Source organism: Python bivittatus, unplaced genomic scaffold, assembly GCF_059951505.1.
Source record: "Python bivittatus isolate LINGU-HERP-01145 unplaced genomic scaffold, Pbiv_v1 ctg000980_np1212, whole genome shotgun sequence".
Taxonomy (NCBI): domain Eukaryota; kingdom Metazoa; phylum Chordata; class Lepidosauria; order Squamata; family Pythonidae; genus Python; species Python bivittatus.
Genome location: NW_028277125.1, coordinates 59,767,911 through 59,783,319, shown reverse-complemented (window position 1 = coordinate 59,783,319; position 15,409 = coordinate 59,767,911). Strand labels below are relative to the sequence as shown.

At 39.2% G+C, this 15,409-nt stretch overlaps 2 non-coding genes across 2 annotated transcripts; one reads left to right on the top strand and one right to left on the bottom strand.

Annotated features, from left to right (window-relative positions):
• Positions 1 to 819: 819 nt before the first annotated feature.
• On the bottom strand, positions 820 to 891 carry TRNAH-GUG (transfer RNA histidin (anticodon GUG)). The gene has a single exon. It is a non-coding gene; the product is annotated as a tRNA-His (tRNA).
• A 1,785-nt stretch (positions 892 to 2,676) lies between these two features.
• Positions 2,677 to 2,750, top strand: TRNAT-AGU (transfer RNA threonine (anticodon AGU)). The gene has a single exon. It is a non-coding gene; the product is annotated as a tRNA-Thr (tRNA).
• Positions 2,751 to 15,409: the final 12,659 nt, after the last annotated feature.

Below are 15,409 nucleotides of genomic sequence, written 5' to 3'. Positions count from 1 at the left end.
ATTGAGGAATGATATCTGACTACAGTTTGTTGCTTCTTTGTGGAAGAGTGAAAGAAAATTGTTTTGAGTGCATGGTGGTGGGAATGAGAATCTGGTAAGTATACCTTGTCAACCAGCCTGGAGAATTCCCCTCCTGTTGCATGAGAGTAAGCCCTCTTCTAAGATATGGAAGACTTGAAGAAGCAGCAAGTTAGTATTGGGAAAATCAAAATTTACAAAAATATTCTGCACGTTTTTTTTAAAAAAATCCTTTTTGGGAATATAGATGAAAAATGAAGAGTGCAAAGACTTCTGTAAATTGAGGATTTGCACACTGAGTGAAACAGTAATTTATAAGAAGATGTTTAGGAGTGGGTAGTTGAAATGATGGACATGGTTGAAGGAGGCCACATTTCAATCACCTAAAATCCCAATAAGATTGGTCGTTACTGTTAACAATGCCATTTTACCTGTATATAAACTCATTCTATGTTAAATATACTTTGTATTTGAATATGGTATAGGAGTGTATTGATTTATGACCTGCAACTTTTTATTTGATTTTTAAAATTGTGTACTCTTATATATGTACATAAAACAATGGTAAAGATGTAGGATAGTGTGCAAATAACAGCTTTTCTTCATCTTCTCTGCTTCCAGATTCTTAAAACAATGGACATAAAAGCAATATATATACATTTTTAATAAGTAATGATACAATGTATTCAGAACTTATGCTTTTCGTTCTAATAATGTGGGTATGTATGAATAGGGCTTGCAGATAATCCTTAGCTTTTTCCTGAAATAGATTTTTAAAAAATCCATACAATTTCCATTTCATGCCGTGACTCGGATTTGAACCGAGGTTGCTGCAGCCACAACGCAGAGTACTAACCACTGTACGATCACGGCTGAGCTGGCTTTGCTTTGCTGCAAACAGCTCTTTCTTACAATGGAAATTGGCCAGAGCCTATGAGAAAAAACAAAATGAAACAACACACTAGAAGTCCAGCTTGATAAACTACTGATCTTGGAAACATCAGAGTCTGGCTTTTTTTCCAGTTGTGCTTCTTTCTATTATTCGCCAAATATAGTTTTTTAAAAAAAATCTTTTGCTATATTTGCACTGGAAAATATGTCCCCCTTCAAAAGCAAGACATTTTTCCTACAGTGGGAAAAGCTAGTTTAGGATTAGAATGCAAAATTCAGTCATCCTAAGTGAGAATTATATCTCCAGTTCAGGTGTGAGGATCTCTGGTCTTCCAAAGCCCCTTCCCCAAACTAGATACCCTTCAAGTGTGTGGACTTCAAATCCCAGACTCCTTAGCCAGTGTGGCTGTTGCTGACAATTCTAGAGGATAACAAGTTTGGATAACAAAGGCTCCAGGTATTGTTGAAATATAAGTTTGGGACATTGCTGGGAACTTAGTGACATCCAAAGGGTCATAATTTCCAAACTCCTAGGCTATACCAGAAATTCAGAATATAGTTTTTTCTGGTGAATGGGATTTACTGGCAAACTTCTTTTTCAGAAAAAGTTGTACCATTGTTGCTCCTGTCTTCTAGCAAGAAGTGGGCTGGTTTTGCAGTATAGACAAAGCAATAAACAAGCCAGGATTGGGTCTTTCCCACTTGTACCTAACCATGGCACAAACGTGCCCTGGCATCATCTTTTTACTGCTATTATTTCTTCATGACATTGTTTAAATTAAATTTATAAGGCCACCCAACTGTATAAGGACTTGTATTTTCATCTCATTCCCCAGCCCATGATAAGACAGCTTCAAGTTGTCCTTAGCTATACTGATGTTAAAGTAGTATTTTCCTGCTTATTCTAATACTGTCTAAGCGAAGCCTCAAGGTGTGAAAAATCTGCTAAACTTTGTCACCCACTACTCTGGAGGGAAGTAGAGACACTATAGTGGCTTGAAACAGAACCAATGGAAACAGGACAGAGATCTGCAGTGAGTCCAGCAAAGTTCATGACAGCTGAGTTTTTCTGCCAGATTATCCTTTTCTGAGGGATGGGTGGATAACACTCATCCAGCTGTGGGGAAAAGCCCTTGGACCTTAATATCTGGAGGTAGTCAGTTTGACTCCAATAACTGGGTGCAGATTTCTAAAGTTCCCGGAGAGCCATTTATCATTTCCTGAAGCAGGAAATAAATCTATAAAAGAAGGGTGGGTTCACTCTGAGGTTCAAATTCAAGTCAGGGAGGTTGTGGACTCAATAAACATGATTAAATATATAATCACTGCAAGGCTGAAACTCTGGTGCTGATTCATCAGCCACAGAAGGGTTGGAAAATGGCAGCACTACAACTCAGTTGGGGTGAGCAACTTGCAAGCAGGACACCTTGAATTTGGTTGCAGCTGGTGCCTTTGTTTGTCCATTTAGAGGTCAAAGGAAGTGCTCCACCTTTTTTTGCCAATAATTTTCAGATGGAAAATAAGAGCAAACCTCCTCCCAGAAATCAAACGCAATTGTAAGCAGACTGGGCTTTGAATGCAAGTCTTCTTATGTCCCATGGGTGAATCAGACCTGCAAGCCAAGCAGGAGACTGCTATGCTAGGGAGTTTCTGTCAGTCGGTCTTAAGGGCCTTTGCTGCAAGGTTTCACTGGCAGAATGTAACATGCTTTGCTAATGCAGCACCTTCCTCCTGTCTTTGGAGTGAGTGGGCTGAATGATAACATGAGGCACCATGGCTAAGTTGGTTAAAGCGCCTGTCTAGTAAACAGGAGATCCTGGGTTCAATTCCCAGTGGTGCCTTGGCAACCAAACCTTTTGACACTAACAGGATAGGTGCAACTGAACAGGGCACACCTGGGTCTTTTTATATCCCCCAAAAGTAGGAAAAGAAAACTGATTAACATTCTGAATATATATCATGATTGGGATTAGAATTTTGAATGAAGTTCAAAGGCAGGGGCAATGAAGACTTTTAACCACCATCCCATCATTTTACAATCACAGCTAGGGCCAGGAAGGGAGTGCATCCCTCTAATTAGTTTGAGGGTGTCAAGGATGGCTAGATCTGTCAGTTCAGCTCTACCAGCTATAAGGCCTTCCTGGGTATCTTTATGAGGATTATGGTCATCCTTCCTCTTCACAAAATAAAATTCTGAAAGTACAGCTAGCCATCAGAACTCTCAAGCAATTTGAACCTGTAGTTTTTCATATCAAAAGCAAGAGTTGTACCAGTAGACCAACAAACCAAGATATTTCTTTGCATTGAAGGCTATATGCCACCCACACAGAAAGGTATGTATATATGTATGTAGGACTGGCTTTAGGCTAAGACTGAGTAGGCACTGGCTTAGGGGGTGCCAATACTGCCCCTCCTTCCAGATCATTCTAAAAATGGAAATCTTTACACCGGTAGGGATGGTGCCATCAGTCGGTGGCCTAGGAGCACCATATTCCCTTGAGCTGGCACTGTATATATCTTCTGGCATCAATTGTGCCACAACTGGCAATATGGTAATCTAGTTAACATGCTTCTCTGATAAATAGATCCTGGGTTTAACTCCCAGGAGTGTCTTAGAGGCTATTTCTTTTGGCCCTGGGGACCTGGCTGCAGATCTCTGGAGTTCTCTGAATGCCTTTGATTGCTCACCAAGGAAAGAAAGAAATATGTAAAAGTTCAGAAGTTATGCCATGATTCAGATAAAAATCTAGGGTGTTGCAGCCCCAGTGCATGAGAAAAAGGCTTTACTGCTGCATCTCCCAGGAGAAGGTGGTGCATGTTCCTACCATGCCAATTTATCCTAATTTGAAGTTATAAATAAGCCAGGCAAGATACTTAGGGCAGTGGCACTAAGCCAACTAGAGCATCTGCCTCATAAGAGATCTTGGGTTTGCTTTGGAACTAGAGGTTTGAGCATGCTGTGGCATTGTAATGCTTGTTGCAGTGAGCGTGGGGGCTTTTCCCCATTCCCTGAAGCAGGAAAAGAAAGCCATTGAAATTCTGAGTTTATGCTGTGACTCGGATTTGAAACTCATGGGAAGCAGGGAGGTAGAAGAACAGCTGACTGTGGGAGAGTATTTTAGCCAAAGTTCTTATTTTTCTGCACTAAACAGATATTGTTTGTGTACAATAGTAATTATACTTCGAAAATAGGTGTGTACTACAATTTTGAGGCTAGGCCACATTTGACCTTTGAAGGGCATGTCAAAGACCAAATCCCAAAAATAAAGTCTATCCAGGACAAAGAAGTGGATGGGAAAAGAACAAAATCTCAATGTAATTTAATGTACACTTTAATTAACATTAAAATTACTTGAGTTAAAAGAAATGATATGATTACAATGGCTACCAGATCTTGGCTGTAAAAAACCAGATTACCATTGCATGGGAACAAGAGATACAAAAAAGCTCTATTTTTGCAGCCATTTAGTGCTTATCTGAATTGTTGCAACCCATTGATAATATTCCATGTATTACTAATTTTTTTTCTTCCATCTTATTAATAAACTGAAACTTGGTGAAAGTTTTGGAGGCAGTCTAGGTGCTTTGCTAAAGACCTGGAGCCTCAGATTAGGCATCCTGACCTGAATCGAGGTTCCTTTTAAAGATTGTGGCACAAGGCTTCCTAAGAGAACATAGCACATACTGTACTTCTAAAGCAGGTTGTCTTCTGGCAGGAACAGCCTAAGAATGATCAGTGGCTAAGTGGGTTAGAACTCCCTGAAGAGCAAACAAAACATCTTGAGTTCAATTCTGGGTAGCGCCTTGGGACTGAAGTCTTTTTGTTTACCAGCGTAGAGAAGGTTGAACAGGATCTCTGACATGAGAAATCTCCCCCCTCCCCGCTTGTGCAATAGACTGACACAATGGTCAGTATTTGCATCTAAATCCCTGTATTGTAATGTGCTTTAAGTTTATCCTTATTCCTCAAACTTCTTAAAAACACTCACTTGTTTTTAATATAGATATTTTACCAGGGAGAGATTAAACACTGCAGTAAGATGGCAATGCAGCTGTCTTTGAGCTGTTTTCTCTGATTTGCGTTTTCTCATCAACACTTTTTCAACCTCTTTGGCCAGGGGGGCTAGTTCCTCCAATGCTCTCAGGTTACCACAGCCACGCGTGAAAAGTGTAATCTTTGGGGTAGGAGCCTTGTCAATGATTTCTTGGATTTTCAAAGCACAATTATCATAGAGCAAAACCTTTTTCAAATGGATGTGACATGAAAATCCCCTGCATTACAATGAAAGGGACAGTCAATAGCTGTGTAAAGTGATTATACCTCAATTATATTTGTTTGCAAATATACTGTCTTGCTACTGTCAGTTTAAAACTTTTATACAGCAGTCCTTCCCAACCTGATGCTTTCCAGATGTATGAGTTTATAATCCTCAGCACTACAATTTCCATAATTCTCCAAAGACTAACATACCCTTGAAGGAAAGGCTATTCTGGGTGGATTGATGGGAATTCTAATCTAACTCATTAGGGAAGTCTTCCACAGAATTTTAAGGCTGCCTCTTCACTTTTCTGAAGTCTCTTGTTTCAGAAATTCCATTTAAGCCAAATAAAAATCAGACTAGCTCTTCTGCATTCAGAGTCACAAGGCAGTGAAGACTGCAAGATAAATTTAGTTTAGCTAGCCATTTTGATTTCCTAGGTTTGAATAGCTCAAGTAAGTGGTAAGAAAATGCAAAGCATTTTAAATTATTTTTATGTATGCTTCAAAGACTCTGTTGCTTTAGTAATGAGTTCTCTCATTTACTGCAGTGTTTGGAGAGGAAGTAGGTGGACTGGCGCTCTCTTTTGCTTATATAGTCAGCAGCACACATCACACATTCACCCAGTAAGGAGAGAAGGAAAGTGATGGAAGATTAGGATTACCTGATATCTAATAATACTGAAATAGGCAAAGGAGATATGGACAATTGGAAAGGAGGACAAATGGGGGAGCGGGGAGGAAGACACACTAACTGTTTAACTTTCTTGGCATCCATGACAAAAATTACAGTGAAAAACTACAAAACACACACACACACACACACACACACACTCACAGGTATTTAGGTCTACATGTACAGGTAGTCCTTCCTTAACAAGGGTAATTAGGGCCAGAATTTCCATCACTAAGCAATGTGGTTGTAAAGTGCGACATCACATGACCACCCCACTTAGGGACAGCAGTTCCAGCAATCCCTGGTTGCCATTGTTAAGCAAGGATTGTGTGGGTTATGAAGTGAGGACCTCATATGATCACGACTTCTGACTTCCTGCCAGCTTCTCCACTGACTTTGCTTGTGGAAAGCTGTCAGAGAAGGTCACAATTTGCAATCATGTAACCATGGGATGCTGCGATGGTTGGAAATTGGGTCCAGTTGCTGAGTGCTTGGATTATGATCACATGACTGCAGGGATGCGATGACAGCCGGAACTCTGAGGACCGGTCATAAGTACCACTTGTTCAGCGTTGTCACAAGTTCAAATGGTTGCTGAATGAGTGGTCATTAAACGAGGACCACCTGTATATGAAATTACTTTTTTCAGCATTAGAAGCCATGGTTTTAAAATTGCAGTATTTTTCCTACAAATCTTTACTTTCAAGAACATATGCTAGTGATAATATAGAATTGACAACATGCTTTTCAAATTTCACCATAGAAACCTATAATGAGTCATGTGACCTACAGACTACAGTGCTCATAGATTTGAAGGGGTGGATTGAAGCCAATTGCAATCAGGAAAAAATTAATGTAAATCTAGGCTGTTGAGTCTGTCAATGGACGAGGGAAAGAAAGAAACAGGCAGTCTACAAGGTTGCAATACACAAAAGTTTGAATGACTATTGTAAAAACAGTCTAAAATAAAATAAAATAAAAAAGACACTCAAAAAGCCAGACAATATTTGATTTCAAGGTTATGCCTGCCGGATAGAGGACATGAGAACAACAAAAAAAGGATGTCTCTTTTGCTGGATGTCTAGTAACCTTATGAAGGAAGGGTTTAGCTTTTCTCATCTTCTACTGGAACTGCTAACCTCATTTAAGTTGCTTTGGTGGAGAAGTATTTTGCTTTTTAAGAGTAAGTGTATATGGACTTGTTTAATGAGACTTAATTCCCACTTTCAAGAAAATTGTATCTGAGCAAGGTTTAACCACTATTTTAAATATTTTAATTGAGGACTCAGTTCTGGAAACAGGAAAAGATAGCATGCGCACAATATTCTCCTAGATCATTCACTGGAATGTATGGAAGACAGAGAAATGAAGTGTGCACATTGGCCTGCTTTCCTCCCCAACCTCCATGCATTCAGATGGAGCTCTGAAATAATCTGACTTGTGTTGGCATAAATGTGAATACAGCTATCAGCACCATACCAGATACCCTTTTATTATGGCTTTAGACTCAGTCAGGACCTAGATTATGGCCCTGGCTGAACACATGAAGTTGGCAAGAGTAGGTCTTGGCCTATGTTGGTCTTGTTATTTTGCAGAATATTTTATCCTGAATCTTGGCTGCCTGTTATAGCAATTTTAAAAAAATATCGCAAACTGATATGAGTGTAAACAGGCCAAATAATAGTGGCTCAGGCCGAATTAGTGCTAGAACTTGTTTGTTAAGCTCTTTACTGAGGAGATATGCTGTGTCATCTTGAAGGAGCAAAAAGGAGCATGCTGAATCATTTGGAGGCAACAGATGGGTGGTTGGACCTGACAGCAAGACCTCTGATGGACACATGAGGAAGACATTGGCATGGGAAAGCAGACTAAAAGTGAAGGACCATTCAAGTCCCCGAGATGTCAAATGGCTATAGAAGGCGACCAATCAGAATGAGGAGGGACATTGGCAGTCTGGACCCCTGAAGGGATAAAAGATAGATACACAGACACACAGATTTTAGGGCAAGAGGTTAGAGCAGTAGAATCATGGAGTGTCACATGGTGAGCAATATGTCATTGTGATGCAAGCCCCCCTCCCCCCATTTTGTACATATGTTGTGGCATCACACACGTCTAAAAGAAGCAGAGCTTCTGGTGCTATGTTTGTCATGGTTCAGAGGATTTTCACAATCAGTGCAGCTACAACCTGAATCCATCCTTTCCTCATTCCCTACATTTCCACATTGTCCAGTATTTGTCAGGCTATGTCCATCCAGGTTTCTATGTTATAAAAGCTTTATTAAAGGGATGGTTTGAGTCACTAGGCTGTCCATCCCAATAACAACAGTCACAAGCACAGTACAATAAATCGTTTCTCTTGAAATCTATTAGGTCTTCATTAAACAGTACAAGCGTGCCTGAATAACAGAAAATCTGGAATTGGAAAAGAATCTCTGGACATAACATGGAGGGGAAGCCTATGTGTCCCATCTTGTTCTTAGTTTAAACATTCTAACATATTCAGCTGACCACCTGAAGAGGACTAATCTCTCCCCCCAAAACTCTCAGAACATAATCCTAGACAATGCAACACTAGAATGTAAAGAACACTGTAGGAGTTCGATGAAACAAGAAAAACAAGAATTTCAATTTCAGAGTCATGGACCTGCTAGATGTCCATGGTGGAAGATCCATAAAGTGTAGCTGGACACAGCTCTCAGTAATCCTCATCCATACAGTCTCAATACTTTAGAACAGGAATGAGCATCATTTTCAGGCCCTGGACACCAGTGCATGATTTAATGCTATGACTTGGGCATCCTTCCCAAATTACCAACATTTCAAGAGAATTCAGAGCTATCACCCAGGAATGATTTTAAATTTAATTTAAAATGACCTCTGAATTAGGACAAGAGATGGATTTGTAAACCTTATCTTTGATGTTAAAATATCTGCAGTGGATTAATAAAATAATATTCTGCATCTGTTTTACCATAATCCTAAAAGAGTATGAGTTTTTGCAATCACCTTGCAAATACATTCCCAGGTATTCTTAACAAACTGATCCCATTGCTGGAAGCTCCTTGTTTAGCCCTTTAACCCATTTCCAATAAACTTTTTATTTTTATTAAAATTTTTCTGTGTGCTGTCTTTTTTTTTATCAACCACTATTTACTTTCTTTATTTGCAATTGTCTTTCTTTCTACGCCCATAATAAAGTATCTTTCTCTCATGCTCATTTTTTTTGGTATCTATCATTTTCTTAAGTGCATGTTTTTCTCATCACAATTGTATATGAATGTTATTGAAGTCCTTCATACTGATTTTCTCTGTCATCCAGTCTAAGACATTTGATCAGTCACAGAGAGGCCATCTAGGATGAGACAGTTTTCTTCAGGAAATACATCTGTGATCTAGATAAACAGGCTTAATGTTAGAAGAAAAATCCAGAAATACATTACACAAAGCCAATCTTAGGGCTTTGTATTTATATGGAGATTATGTACCTCATCTTTTTTCTCAAATGAAACAATGAAACAGTTCTAAACTCCTGAATACACACATGGGAATATCTTCAACAGGAACTGAAAGGCAATCATCATCATCATCATCATTGGGAAATTAATCCAAATAATCTCTAAGTGTAAAAAAGGCAGCAGGTTAGCTCTATAATCAGCAATGAAAACAGCTGCCAGGGAACAAGATGCAAAGGCAGAACAAAGCCTGTTTCTCCACTTGGCTCAGGACACCTATAATTGTCGCTGGCAATGGAAAAAATTCATAATGTGGTTAAGTATCACCACAGAATAAAGAAACCAATTACTTGAAAGTGAGGAGCATTTTAAAAATAAGTTCTTTTGCTCCTTTATTAGGCACAGCTGAGCCAAAGGAAAAAGAGCCATTTTTCTTCTATAGAAAAATGCTTTGCTCCTCTAATAATTAGTCATTGTGAGGGCTCATGTGTAGTCATCTGTCAGACTACTGTAACTAATAACCTAATTCCAAGTCCCAGAATTCAAACTGGTGTCATTTTGTGTGAGGGGCTGGCCCCATTATTGGTTGGATGATTGATTGATTCACTAACTTTATTTATTTTTATATGCCATGCTCCATATGGACTTGTGGCAGGGTACAATGAAAAAACAAAATGAGTGTAACAGGAAAAGCAGAATAAGAGAGAAATAATCCTTAAAACTGTCAAAACTTTTCATAAATTATAATCAGAAATGATAGGATTACTAGGCATACCAATAACATATCTTAAATATATGTTCTTCAGAATATTTATTCATTTATTTATTTTACTAGCCTTAAAGGCCGTTCCAGTTGCTAACAACTTGAAGCAGTGTGCATCTTAGCCTCCATAAATTGGGTTAATAACAATACAATAAAAGCAAACCTACCTCTCTCTCTCTCCCCCTCTGGGAATATTATTTGATATTCAATTATTCAATATTACATTAATCAGTCAAGATAAAAACGTTTTTAGGGCTTTCTAAAGGGTCACGGGTGATGGAGATTTCTGGTGGGAGGCTGTTCCATAGGGAGGATGACATACTGAGTAACAAGATGTTCTTGCTTTTCCAAGATCTTGCATGGTGAAGGAATCTTCTCCAACTATCATTCAGCATCAGTATGCGAAGCTTGCTGAGTGTCTAAGGACACTTGCTTGAAAACCCAGTAAAGTTGTCATCAGAGAGAAGCAAAAATGCGAAAAAGTATTATCAAGAACAATAACTTCTATTGCTGACCATTTTCATTGTGTTTAATCCAATTCTGCCTACAGAGAAGAAAAGTGCTACTTAAAAGTTGAGTCATACAGATACCCAGACTGAAACTTAATTTGCACTGAGCACTTTGCCCCATTTGGGCTGCATACACACCAAGCTTGGTTCATTGATAATCTTGCATGCTATGTTCCAGTTAGCTCCAGAAAAGCACCAGTTGCACACTTCCTTGCATCAGAATAAAAATGAGGCATTTTTTCTAGACTTTGTCCATTTCATTATTTAAGAAAAAAACAACTACTTCCCAATACACCAAGTATTTCCTATTTATAGTTTTGTAGCAGAGAGTAAAACCACATTCTGTGTTGTTTTTCCCTCCAGAAGTCAAAACAAAAGCTTGTTTCTGTTTCTTGAATTTCATGTTCATTGAAATCAAAGGATAAATTGAAAATCTGGATGAGTGGTTACTCTGGATTCATCCCAGCAATTGTGTAGAATATGACAGACCCAGTTAGCACTCTAGATAAATTGGCTGTCCAACTCCCTTCTGCCAAAGTACAAAATTTACTGTACTTTCTCTTCATCCTTCAAGGAGATGATTTCTCCTTGCTGTGATCTACAAATTCTCTATAGTCCTTGCTGAACTTTGAAAATGAATGTTTCCTTGAATCTATATAGATTCTTGAATCTATAGTTAATATCTCTTATATTACACCAACACTGTCCAGATTAGCAGTTAGAACCATAGCTGCCTAAACAGCTATGCAATCTCATACTGAATGCAAAATTGAAATGGAAGTTGTTTTATTTTATAGTGCCTCCAGTGCTAATTTTTTTTTTTAACCAAATGACTGGCAAATAATAATGAGCTTATCACTGGATTTGTAAGGAGCAGCTGTGGCGAGGAGTGCAGTTACACAGTTATGGCTAATGTGCAAACTGCAACCCTTCCAGAATCAGTCTTGGGTACAATGCATCTCAGTCACTGCAGTGTGCTTCACATGCAACACTTCTTGAAAAATTGCCAGAAACTCAATTGGTGGAAATGCTTCAGCCAGGCTGCTGCCTGATGTAAGATACATGGATCATATGATACATGTCCTGGCTACCACTTGCCTGCTAGGCACAAATTTAAGATGATGGTTTTGACGTTTGAAGCTCCAAATGGCTTGGAGTCTGATTATCTGCAGGATCACCCCTCCTACTATGGACCCATCTGGTTACTTAGATCAATGGGAGAAGTCCTTCTGAAGATGGCTCTGTTGCAAGATTCTGTTAGTGTGGCTTTACAACAAAGTAGAATTAGCTCAACTGGTCATGTTTCCTGTCTGGTCTACCTCGTAAGACTGACATCAGTCTTGCAAGTCTGAAAGTACAATTCTCCACCCCCCCACCCCCATCTCCTTTACAGCCCAAGAAACTAGGGAAGGTCTTTTCTGAGCCTCTTGCCCCACCCACTATCCAGCTGCAGGCTATGCTGTCTTTTATCTGACCATTCCCTTGGCAGCATCTCTTGGCCCAGTCTCCCAAGGTCTTTCCCACATACCATTACAATGACTCCCAGGATATGGAATGTGCTCACTAAGGAAATGCATTTGGTTGTCTCCCCCAGTATTTAGATGTCAAAAACACTTTTCTTTCACAAATTATTTTAATGATTGATTTTAATTTTAATTGCATCAAGTTATTGCTGTGTTTTATCCTCTGTATTCTTTAAAATTTATTTTTATAACCCACCTTGAATGTTAGAATCAAAAGAAAGGCAGGGCATATATTCAATAATACAATCAATCCATCCATCAATCAATGTGGCAATGGCAATTGGCAATGTGGGCAGTTCATAGTGAAATTATGTACATACAGTATCTACTCATATGCAAGGCTTGTCAAGTTCAAAAGTGCATACTGCTAGCTAAGGCTGTGTAAAATCAGAAAACAAGGGAGCATAGGAATGTTTTCAATCTCTAGCTTTGGAGTTATTGCATTATATTGCATTGTTTTGCCTGTTCATGAGATTATACTGTGACACTGGCTATATTTAGGAAATACACGATTATCTATTTTTGACCTTTGTTATGGCTCTTTGAAGCCAAGTAAATGACTTTCCCATATTATTTGTGGATTTATGGGAGATTGAAGTAGCTGTAGACAGGAAGCTGTGTGGCCCGGAGTTCCTTTTGGAAAGATTAGGTGGATTGACTGTCCTCTTAGTTGGAATCTGATACCATATTGGTGGTTTACAAGGAATTCAAACTTTGGCCAGGCTTAAGACCTACTGTACATTTTTCTCTTTAGGGCAATAGCTTAGTGGCTGAGCATATCCTTTGTTCCAGGGATCAACCTCAATACAGTACTTGGAAAAAAGAAGAGTTGGAAAAACAATCCTGACCACAGCCTTGAAGAACTGCTACCAGTCTCTGTGAATAATACTGGGTCAGAAGGACCAAAGACCTCTACCAGCACATGGCAGCTTCTTGATTTTCTTTCAGGTGGAAACTGAGGTAATGCTAGAGTCTACTCTTATGAGGGGGACTTTTCAGCTGCAATGTGGATTTCTTCACTTACTTTAAAAGGCAGCCTTGCTGCAGTTGGGCACTCTTGTGTTTATTCTGCTAACCTTTGAGGCGGCCACTAGAGCCATCTCTGTGAGACCCAAGTCTAATGTGCAGCAATTAGCAAGTGATAATATCTGCCTCTGACATTCATACTTAAGGCCTGCAAATTTAGCTACTTAAGATACAGAAGCAATCAAGCTGCTTTTTAAAGGGCTTTTAAAACTGCAAGTCTTTAGGCAGAAGGCAGCTCAGGGTGGAAATCTAGCTGTAGAGAAAACTGATCAACAGTGGCATGAAAAACTCAGTAAAGTTGATTGTAAATCCATTAAAAGCACACACACAGACAGACATGCACACATAATGTTGAAAATTTGTAGTACCAACAAAAATCTAAACAAAAAAATTCATATAGAAGAGGAAGGGGATTTATTTTCTGTTATCCCAGAGGGCAAGACCAGAACCAATGGGTTAATAGTATAAGGAAATAGATTCAGGCTAGATGTCAGGAAGATTTTATTCACTGTATGAGTTGTCAGCCAGCGGAACAAGCTGCCACATGAAATGATGACTTTTCCTTTGCTGGAGGTGTTCAAACAAAAACAATGTTTATTCATCAGAGATGCTGTAGTGCAGTGTTTCTCAACCGTGGCAACTTGAAGACTTGCTGGCTGGGGAATTCTGGGAGCTGAAATCCACACATCTTCAAGTTGCCGAGGTTGAGAAACACAGTTGCAGTGGATCCTTAACTGAGAAGGGGGCAGGACTAGATGGCGTCTAAGTTCATTTCCAACTCTATAATTCTATGGTGCAAAGTTCAGTTTAGAGCTAGTTGTTTTGAAAGAGGACAAATTTAAAATGAGTAATTATTTCTCTCAATCCCAATGAAGGAAGATCCCCCCTTCAAGCACAAGTGATCCCTTGAATCTCCTATCTGGAGAACTGAAAGGTGGGGATGTTTTAAACACAACACAAATGGTCCTTGGGAGAAGGGAGAATAACTCCAAAGGGATCCTAAAATAAATGCATTTTAGGAATTTTGAAGAAGGAAAGATGCCAATCCTTTTCCTCCCTGCGCCAAAAACTTTCTATTCCTTTTTATTCAGGATGCCTCCCACCCCACCTCATCCTCCAGAAAAGTATTCCCACTGGAACAAGGTATGGGAACATTTTCTTCCATCTGTTTCTTTGAGTGATCTAAAATACTGTTCACACCTCTCTGTCTAGTAAAGCTTACTCTTGGAAAATATGTTAGGGTTTTGATCAGTATTCATTGGGTTTGGGAAGAAAGCATATAAATATAAGATCTTTCTGCAAGTGGTGCAGTCACAGAATGCCTCACTGAATGTTTAAGGGCAGGAAAAGAAACTTCCTTGAGATCTTAGTTCAAGTGGATGTGTTGCTCTCTGCCATGGCGGTATCTTGAAGGTTGTCTTTCTCTTGCTCCTGATATGATTGTTATTGCTAAAGTAAGCAATAGGGGTAGGTGGATGGCTGGGTCATTCTCCCCCCCCCTTTGGATGCTGTGGGGTTGAACTTATCTCTTTAGTATCTAATCCTCAGGCCATATTTAGGGGGTTTCTATCCAGAGCTGCCTCTCTTAGCACATAGCTGTAGCTTCCCTTGTTGCATGTCTCTCTAACTTTTGGCAGACCTGTTTTTTTTTTTGGGGGGGGTGTTTTTGCCCTACTGAGCCTTAAACTCTTGTTCCAAGGAAGATCATGTGTTCTTTCTGCAGTTTCCTGCCAAGTGAGCTATTTGATGATACAGCTTAATTTTTTTTTTGTAGGTGCTGAGATTAAAAATGGCACTTAAGTGTGCAGAAAAAAAGTAAACAAATTTCTGCAGGCAGGGATGCTCAGATCTCTGGCAGCAGATATTTTCCTGTTTGAAGATAGCAGCTGACACAGTGGATAGTAATATTAAGTCAAAATGTTTAGTTTGGAAATTTTGAAAACTTTCAGAGTGGGTAGAGCAAAAAAACAAAACAAAACAAAACAAAACCTTGCAAAGATTTTAGGAGAGGGGATTTTCATCATGCCTTTCAATATCTGGAGATGGGCAAGAGAGAAAGAAAAAAAGAAAAACTTCTGGTCTTTGTATGTTCTAATTTTTCCTCTCTCATGGGAACGCAGCAATCCTGTGACAGTGTATGAATGTGTATGACTATAATGTATGGTTGTTGGCCCAGATTGCATAAAATGCTAGGGAACGAATGCATCAGGCAAGATAGGTGTGCTTTGTGTATGATGGAACCAAAGCAGGCAATAGTGATTACATGTGACTATTCCTACACCTGCCTGGG